Source organism: Haemaphysalis longicornis, unplaced genomic scaffold (assembly GCF_048455015.1).
Source record: "Haemaphysalis longicornis isolate Haplotype H1 unplaced genomic scaffold, Haemaphysalis longicornis Haplotype H1 scaffold_5, whole genome shotgun sequence".
NCBI lineage: Eukaryota > Metazoa > Arthropoda > Arachnida > Ixodida > Ixodidae > Haemaphysalis > Haemaphysalis longicornis.
Genome location: NW_027526385.1, coordinates 19,190,697 through 19,200,258, shown reverse-complemented (window position 1 = coordinate 19,200,258; position 9,562 = coordinate 19,190,697).

Genomic DNA, 9,562 nt, shown 5'->3' with positions numbered 1-9,562 from the left:
CTCGACTTTAAAGCGGGGGTTTATATTTACAAGAGCTCTGAGGCCGGTCAACTAGCGCCGCCCCTCGACTACCGCGGGAGACGTAGAACGTCTTCTTTCCCAGCGGCCGCCACGTAGAACGTGGTCGGAGGTCGGGGTTAGCAATTGGCATATCCGAACTGCTGGAGCCAGTGCCTCGTAATGCATGTAGCAAAACAGAGAGATACGGGACGAGGGACTCGGTAAAGATACATATCAAGGTTGCAGTCGTCATTGCCAGTGCTATTCGGCTTTTTTTTTTCGAAATATATAATAGGGCCGAATGACGTGTGCTTGTCACGTTTCTTTGATTCATTGATAAATAAGCGAAAATATAAGTCGAGAAAAAATCCGCCGTTTTCCGGGAGCGGGACTCGAACTCACATCTCCGCATAACCGGTGCGGTGCGTTAACCAATTACGCTATCCCCACAGTGGCTTCTCTCTCGACTTTAAAGCGGGGGTTTATATTTACAAGAGCTCTGAGGCCGGTCAACTAGCGCCGCCCCTCGACTACCGCGGGAGACGTAGAACGTCTTCTTTCCCAGCGGCCGCCACGTAGAACGTGGTCGGAGGTCGGGGTTAGCAATTGGCATATCCGAACTGCTGGAGCCAGTGCCTCGTAATGCATGTAGCAGAACAGAGAGATACGGGACGAGGGACTCGGTAAAGATACATATCAAGGTTGCAGTCGTCATTGCCAGTGCTATTCGGCTTTTTTTTTTCGAAATATATAATAGGGCCGAATGACGTGTGCTTGTCACGTTTCTTTGATTCATTGATAAATAAGCGAAAATATAAGTCGAGAAAAAATCCGCCGTTTTCCGGGAGCGGGACTCGAACCCACATCTCCGCATAACCGGTGCGGTGCGTTAACCAATTACGCTATCCCCACAGTGGCTTCTCTCTCGACTTTAAAGCGGGGGTTTATATTTACAAGAGCTCTGAGGCCGGTCAACTAGCGCCGCCCCTCGACTACCGCGGGAGACGTAGAACGTCTTCTTTCCCAGCGGCCGCCACGTAGAACGTGGTCGGAGGTCGGGGTTAGCAATTGGCATATCCGAACTGCTGGAGCCAGTGCCTCGTAATGCATGTAGCAGAACAGAGAGATACGGGACGAGGGACTCGGTAAAGATACATATCAAGGTTGCAGTCGTCATTGCCAGTGCTATTCGGCTTTTTTTTTTTTCGAAATATATAATAGGGCCGAATGACGTGTGCTTGTCACGTTTCTTTGATTCATTGATAAATAAGCGAAAATATAAGTCGAGAAAAAATCCGCCGTTTTCCGGGAGCGGGACTCGAACCCACATCTCCGCATAACCGGTGCGGTGCGTTAACCAATTACGCTATCCCCACAGTGGCTTCTCTCTCGACTTTAAAGCGGGGGTTTATATTTACAAGAGCTCTGAGGCCGGTCAACTAGCGCCGCCCCTCGACTACCGCGGGAGACGTAGAACGTCTTCTTTCCCAGCGGCCGCCACGTAGAACGTGGTCGGAGGTCGGGGTTAGCAATTGGCATATCCGAACTGCTGGAGCCAGTGCCTCGTAATGCATGTAGCAGAACAGAGAGATACGGGACGAGGGACTCGGTAAAGATACATATCAAGGTTGCAGTCGTCATTGCCAGTGCTATTCGGCTTTTTTTTTTCGAAATATATAATAGGGCCGAATGACGTGTGCTTGTCACGTTTCTTTGATTCATTGATAAATAAGCGAAAATATAAGTCGAGAAAAAATCCGCCGTTTTCCGGGAGCGGGACGACTGCAACCTTGATATGTAACCTTGATATGCAACCTTGATATGCAACCTTGATATGTATATATATATATATATATATACATACATATCAAGGTTGCAGTCGTCATTGCCAGTGCTCTTCGGGTTTTTTTTTTCGAAATATTTATTAGGGCCGAATGACGTGTGCTTGTCACGTTTCTTTGATACATTGATAAATAAGCGAAAATATCAGTCGAGAAAAAATCCGCCGTTTTTCCGGGAGCGGGACTCGAACCCACATCTCCGCATAGCCGGTGCGGTGCGTTCGCCATTACGCTATCCCGCAGCGGCTTCTCTCTCGACTTTAAAGCGGGGGTTTATATTTACAATAGCTCTGAGGCCGGTCAACTAGCGCCGCCCCTCGACTACCGCGGGAGACGTAGAACGTCTTCTTTCCCAGCGGCCGCCACGTAGACCGTGGTCGGAGGTCGGGATTAGCAATTGGCATATCCGAACTGCTGGAGCCAGTGCCTCGTAGTGCATGTAGCAGAACAGAAAGATACGGGACTCGGGACTCGGTAAAGATGCATATCAAGGTTGCAGTCGTCATTGCCAGTGCTATTCGGCTTTTTTTTTCGAAATATTTAATAGGGCCGAATGACGTGTGCTTGTCACGTTTCTTCGATACATTGATAAATAAGCGAAAATATAAGTCGAGAAAAAATCCGCCGTTTTTCCGGGAGCGGGACTCGAACCCACATCTCCGCTTAGCCGGTGCGGTGCGTTCGCCATTACGCTATCCCGCAGCGGCTTCTCTCTAGACTTTAAAGCGGGGGTTTATATTTACAAGAGCTCTGAGGCCGGTCAACTAGCGCCGCCCCTCGACTACCGCGGGAGACGTAGAACGTCTTCTTTCCCAGCGCCCGCCACGTAGATCGTGGTCGGAGGTCCGGGTTAGCAATTGGCATATCCGAACTGCTGGAGCCAGTGCCTCGTACTGCATGTAGCAGAACAGAAAGATACGGGACTCGGGACTCGGTAAAGATGCATATCAAGGTTGCAGTCGTCATTGCCAGTGCTATTCGGCTTTTTTTTTCGAAATATTTAATAGGACCGAATGACGTATGCTTGTCACGTTTCTTTGATACATTGATAAATAAGCGGAAATATAAGTCGAGAAAAAATCCTCTGTTTTTCCGGGAGCGGGACTCGAACCCACAAAAGAAGGTCCCCTTCTCCCCGTGTAGTCAGAGTGGCGCTGGCTACCACCATCAAGCGTCAGATACCCTTCTAGTAAATATAAATAGCCCAGAAAGTGAAGGGGAACACAGTCGCCCAGATAGCCGAATTGGTAAGGCATTCGAGATCTAATCGAATAGCGTGGGTTCGGTCCCCACTCTGGGCGCGTGTTTTTCTTTCTTTCTTTCTCACGTAATAATAAAAAAATAATGTAACGTCACTAACGGTAAAAAATAGTCTAACCATTCCCCTATGCCTTCTTTAGCGTTGTAGACTTCCGGCATTTCTTTCTGTATTTCCTAACGAGCCCCTCATTTCCAAACCGTATTATCTTGCGAAAGCTTAGCGAGGGCCTCGGTTCTGGCAGCCTTGATGCCAAGGAAGCATAAGAGGGTTTCCCGCCAGTTACCCGCGCATGACAGGCTGTAGACCTTCGAGTCACGCACCGGGGTTTGAAAAGAAGGTCCCCTTCTCCCCGTGCAGTCAGAGTGGCGCTGGCTACCACCATCAAGCGTCAGATACCCTTCTAGTAAATATACATAGCCAAGAAAGTGAAGGGGAACACAGTCGCCCAGATATCCGAATTGGTAAGGCATTCGAGATCTAATCGAAAGGCGTGGGTTCGGTCCCCACTCTGGGCGCGTGTTTTTCTTTCTTTCTTTATCACGTAATTAATAAAAAAATAATGTAACGTCACTAACGGTGAAAAATAGTCTAACCATTCCTCTATGCCATCTTTAGCGTTGTAGACTGCCGGCATTTCTTTCGGTATTTCCTAACGAGCCCCTCATTTCCAAACCCTATTATCTTGCGAAAGCTTTACGAGGGCCTCGGTTCTGGCAGCCTTGATGCCAAGGAAGCATAAGAGGGTTTCCCGCCAGTTACCCGCGCATGACAGGCTGTAGACCTTCGAGTCACGCCCCGGGGTTTGAAAAGAAGGTCCCCTTCTCCCCGTGTAGTCAGAGTGGCGCTGGCTACCACCATCAAGCGTCAGATACCCTTCTAGTAAATATAAATAGCCAAGAAAGTGAAGGGGAACACAGTCGCCCAGATATCCGAATTGGTAAGGCATTCGAGATCTAATCGAAAGGCGTGGGTTCGGTCCCCACTCTGAGCGCGTTTTTTTTTTCTTTCTTTCTCACGTAATTAATAAAAAAATAATGTAACGGCACTAACGGTAAAAAATAGTCTAACCATTCCCCTATGCCTTCTTTAGCGTTGTAGACTGCCGGCATTTCTTTCTATATTTCCTAACGAGCCCCTCATTTCCAAGCCCTATTATCTTGCGAAAGCTTAGCGAGGGCCTAGGTTCTGGCAGCCTTGATGCCCAGGAAGCACAAGAGGGTTTCCCGCCAGTTACCCGCGCATGACAGGCTGTAGACCTTCGAGTCACGCCCCGGGTGTTGAAAAGAAGGTCCCCTTCTCCCCGTGTAGTCAGAGTGGCGCTGGCTACCACCATCAAGCTTCAGATACCCTTCTAGTAAATACAAATAGCCCAGAAAGTGAACGGGAACACAGTCGCCCAGATAGCCGAATTGGTAAGGCATTCGAGATCTAATCGAAAGGCGTGGGTTCGGTCCCCACTCTGGGCGCGTGTTTTTTTTTCTTTCTTTCTCACGTAATTAATAAAAAAAATGTAACGTCACTAACAGTAAAAAATAGTCTAACCATTCCCCTATGCCTTCTTTAGCATTGTAGACTGCCGGCATTTCTTTCTATATTTCCTAACGAGCCCCTCATTTCCAAGCCCTATTATCTTGCGAAAGCTTAGCGAGGGCCTAGGTTCTGGCAGCCTTGATGCCCAGGAAGCACAAGAGGGTTTCCCGCCAGTTACCCGCGCATGACAGGCTGTAGACCTTCGAGTCACGCCCCGGGTGTTGAAAAGAAGGTCCCCTTCTCCCCGTGTAGTCAGAGTGGCGCTGGCTACCACCATCAAGCTTCAGATACCCTTGTAGTAAATACAAATAGCCCAGAAAGTGAAGGGGAACACAGTCGCCCAGATAGCCGAATTGGTAAGGCATTCGAGATCTAATCGAAAGGCGTGGGTTCGGTCCCCACTCTGAGCGCGTTTTTTTTTTCTTTCTTTCTCACGTAATTAATAAAAAAATAATGTAACGTCACTAACGGTAAAAAATAGTCTAACCATTCCCCTATGCCTTCTTTAGCGTTGTAGACTTCCGGCATTTCTTTCTGTATTTCCTAACGAGCCCCTCATTTCCAAACCCTATTATCTTGCGAAAGCTTAGCGAGGGCCTCGGTTCTGGCAGCCTTGATGCCAAGGAAGCATAAGAGGGTTTCCCGCCAGTTACCCGCGCATGACAGGCTGTAGACCTTCGAGTCACGCCCCGGGGTTTGAAAAGAAGGTCCCCTTCTCCCCGTGTAGTCAGAGTGGCGCTGGCTACCACCATCAAGCGTCAGATACCCTTCTAGTAAATATAAATAGCCAAGAAAGTGAAGGGGAACACAGTCGCCCAGATATCCGAATTGGTAAGGCATTCGAGATCTAATCGAAAGGCGTGGGTTCGGTCCCCACTCTGAGCGCGTTTTTTTTTCTTTCTTTTTCACGTAATTAATAAAAAATAATGTAACGGCACTAACGGTAAAAAATAGTCTAACCATTCCCCTATGCCTTCTTTAGCGTTGTAGACTGCCGGCATTTCTTTCTATATTTCCTAACGAGCCCCTCATTTCCAAGCCCTATTAGCTTGCGAAAGCTTAGCGAGGGCCTAGGTTCTGGCAGCCTTGATGCCCAGGAAGCACAAGAGGGTTTCCCGCCAGTTACCCGCGCATGACAGGCTGTAGACCTTCGAGTCACGCCCCGGGAATTGAAAAGAAGGTCCCCTTCTCCCCGTGTAGTCAGAGTGGCGCTGGCTACCACCATCAAGCTTCAGATACCCTTCTAGTAAATACAAATAGCCCAGAAAGTGAAGGGGAACACAGTCGCCCAGATAGCCGAATTGGTAAGGCATTCGAGATCTAATCGAAAGGCGTGGGTTCGGTCCCCACTCTGAGCGCGTTTTTTTTTCTTTCTTTCTCACGTAATTAATAAAAAAATAATGTAACGTCACTAACGGTAAAAAATAGTCTAACCATTCCCCTATGCCTTCTTTAGCGTTGTAGACTTCCGGCATTTCTTTCTGTATTTCCTAACGAGCCCCTCATTTCCAAACCCTATTATCTTGCGAAAGCTTAGCGAGGGCCTCGGTTCTGGCAGCCTTGATGCCAAGGAAGCATAAGAGGGTTTCCCGCCAGTTACCCGCGCATGACAGGCTGTAGACCTTCGAGTCACGCCCCGGGGTTTGAAAAGAAGGTCCCCTTCTCCCCGTGTAGTCAGAGTGGCGCTGGCTACCACCATCAAGCGTCAGATACCCTTCTAGTAAATATAAATAGCCAAGAAAGTGAAGGGGAACACAGTCGCCCAGATATCCGAATTGGTAAGGCATTCGAGATCTAATCGAAAGGCGTGGGTTCGGTCCCCACTCTGAGCGCGTTTTTTTTTCTTTCTTTTTCACGTAATTAATAAAAAATAATGTAACGGCACTAACGGTAAAAAATAGTCTAACCATTCCCCTATGCCTTCTTTAGCGTTGTAGACTGCCGGCATTTCTTTCTATATTTCCTAACGAGCCCCTCATTTCCAAGCCCTATTAGCTTGCGAAAGCTTAGCGAGGGCCTAGGTTCTGGCAGCCTTGATGCCCAGGAAGCACAAGAGGGTTTCCCGCCAGTTACCCGCGCATGACAGGCTGTAGACCTTCGAGTCACGCCCCGGGAATTGAAAAGAAGGTCCCCTTCTCCCCGTGTAGTCAGAGTGGCGCTGGCTACCACCATCAAGCTTCAGATACCCTTCTAGTAAATACAAATAGCCCAGAAAGTGAAGGGGAACACAGTCGCCCAGATAGCCGAATTGGTAAGGCATTCGAGATCTAATCGAAAGGCGTGGGTTCGGTCCCCACTCTGGGCGCGTGTTTTTCTTTCTTTCTTTATCACGTAATTAATAAAAAAATAATGTAACGTCACTAACGGTAAAAAATAGTCTAACCATTCCTCTATGCCATCTTTAGCGTTGTAGACTGCCGGCATTTCTTTCTGTATTTGCTAACGAGCCCCTCATTTCCAAACCCTATTATCTTGCGAAAGCTTTACGAGGGCCTCGGTTCTGGCAGCCTTGATGCCAAGGAAGCATAAGAGGGTTTCCCGCCAGTTACCCGCGCATGACAGGCTGTAGACCTTCGAGTAACGCCCCGGGGGTTGAAAAGAAGGTCCCCTATCCGCGTGTAGTCAGAGTGGCGCTGGCTACCACCATCAAGCGTCAGATACCCTTCTAGTAAATATAATTAGCCCAGAAAGTGAAGGGGAACACAGTCGCCCAGATAGCCGAATTGGTAAGGCATTCGAGATCTAATCGAAAAGCGTGGGTTCGGTCCCCACTCTGGGCGCGTTTTTTTTTCTTTCTTTTTCACGTAATTAATAAAAAATAATGTAACGGCACTAACGGTAAAAAATAGTCTAACCATTCCCCTATGCCTTCTTTAGCGTTGTAGACTGCCGGCATTTCTTTCTATATTTCCTAACGAGCCCCTCATTTCCAAACCCTATTATCTTGCGAAAGCTTAGCGAGGGCCTCGGTTCTGGCAGCCTTGATGCCAAGGAAGCATAAGAGGGTTTCCCGCCAGTTACCCGCGCATGACAGGCTGTAGACCTTCGAGTCACGCCCCGGGGTTTGAAAAGAAGGTCCCCTTCTCCCCGTGTAGTCAGAGTGGCGCTGGCTACCACCATCAAGCGTCAGATACCCTTCTAGTAAATATAAATAGCCAAGAAAGTGAAGGGGAACACAGTCGCCCAGATATCCGAATTGGTAAGGCATTCGAGATCTAATCGAAAGGCGTGGGTTCGGTCCCCACTCTGAGCGCGTTTTTTTTTCTTTCTTTTTCACGTAATTAATAAAAAATAATGTAACGGCACTAACGGTAAAAAATAGTCTAACCATTCCCCTATGCCTTCTTTAGCGTTGTAGACTGCCGGCATTTCTTTCTATATTTCCTAACGAGCCCCTCATTTCCAAGCCCTATTAGCTTGCGAAAGCTTAGCGAGGGCCTAGGTTCTGGCAGCCTTGATGCCCAGGAAGCACAAGAGGGTTTCCCGCCAGTTACCCGCGCATGACAGGCTGTAGACCTTCGAGTCACGCCCCGGGAATTGAAAAGAAGGTCCCCTTCTCCCCGTGTAGTCAGAGTGGCGCTGGCTACCACCATCAAGCTTCAGATACCCTTCTAGTAAATACAAATAGCCCAGAAAGTGAAGGGGAACACAGTCGCCCAGATAGCCGAATTGGTAAGGCATTCGAGATCTAATCGAAAGGCGTGGGTTCGGTCCCCACTCTGAGCGCGTTTTTTTTTCTTTCTTTCTCACGTAATTAATAAAAAAATAATGTAACGTCACTAACGGTAAAAAATAGTCTAACCATTCCCCTATGCCTTCTTTAGCGTTGTAGACTTCCGGCATTTCTTTCTGTATTTCCTAACGAGCCCCTCATTTCCAAACCCTATTATCTTGCGAAAGCTTAGCGAGGGCCTCGGTTCTGGCAGCCTTGATGCCAAGGAAGCATAAGAGGGTTTCCCGCCAGTTACCCGCGCATGACAGGCTGTAGACCTTCGAGTCACGCCCCGGGGTTTGAAAAGAAGGTCCCCTTCTCCCCGTGTAGTCAGAGTGGCGCTGGCTACCACCATCAAGCGTCAGATACCCTTCTAGTAAATATAAATAGCCAAGAAAGTGAAGGGGAACACAGTCGCCCAGATATCCGAATTGGTAAGGCATTCGAGATCTAATCGAAAGGCGTGGGTTCGGTCCCCACTCTGAGCGCGTTTTTTTTTCTTTCTTTTTCACGTAATTAATAAAAAATAATGTAACGGCACTAACGGTAAAAAATAGTCTAACCATTCCCCTATGCCTTCTTTAGCGTTGTAGACTGCCGGCATTTCTTTCTATATTTCCTAACGAGCCCCTCATTTCCAAGCCCTATTAGCTTGCGAAAGCTTAGCGAGGGCCTAGGTTCTGGCAGCCTTGATGCCCAGGAAGCACAAGAGGGTTTCCCGCCAGTTACCCGCGCATGACAGGCTGTAGACCTTCGAGTCACGCCCCGGGAATTGAAAAGAAGGTCCCCTTCTCCCCGTGTAGTCAGAGTGGCGCTGGCTACCACCATCAAGCTTCAGATACCCTTCTAGTAAATACAAATAGCCCAGAAAGTGAAGGGGAACACAGTCGCCCAGATAGCCGAATTGGTAAGGCATTCGAGATCTAATCGAAAGGCGTGGGTTCGGTCCCCACTCTGGGCGCGTGTTTTTCTTTCTTTCTTTATCACGTAATTAATAAAAAAATAATGTAACGTCACTAACGGTAAAAAATAGTCTAACCATTCCTCTATGCCATCTTTAGCGTTGTAGACTGCCGGCATTTCTTTCTGTATTTGCTAACGAGCCCCTCATTTCCAAACCCTATTATCTTGCGAAAGCTTTACGAGGGCCTCGGTTCTGGCAGCCTTGATGCCAAGGAAGCATAAGAGGGTTTCCCGCCAGTTACCCGCGCATGACAG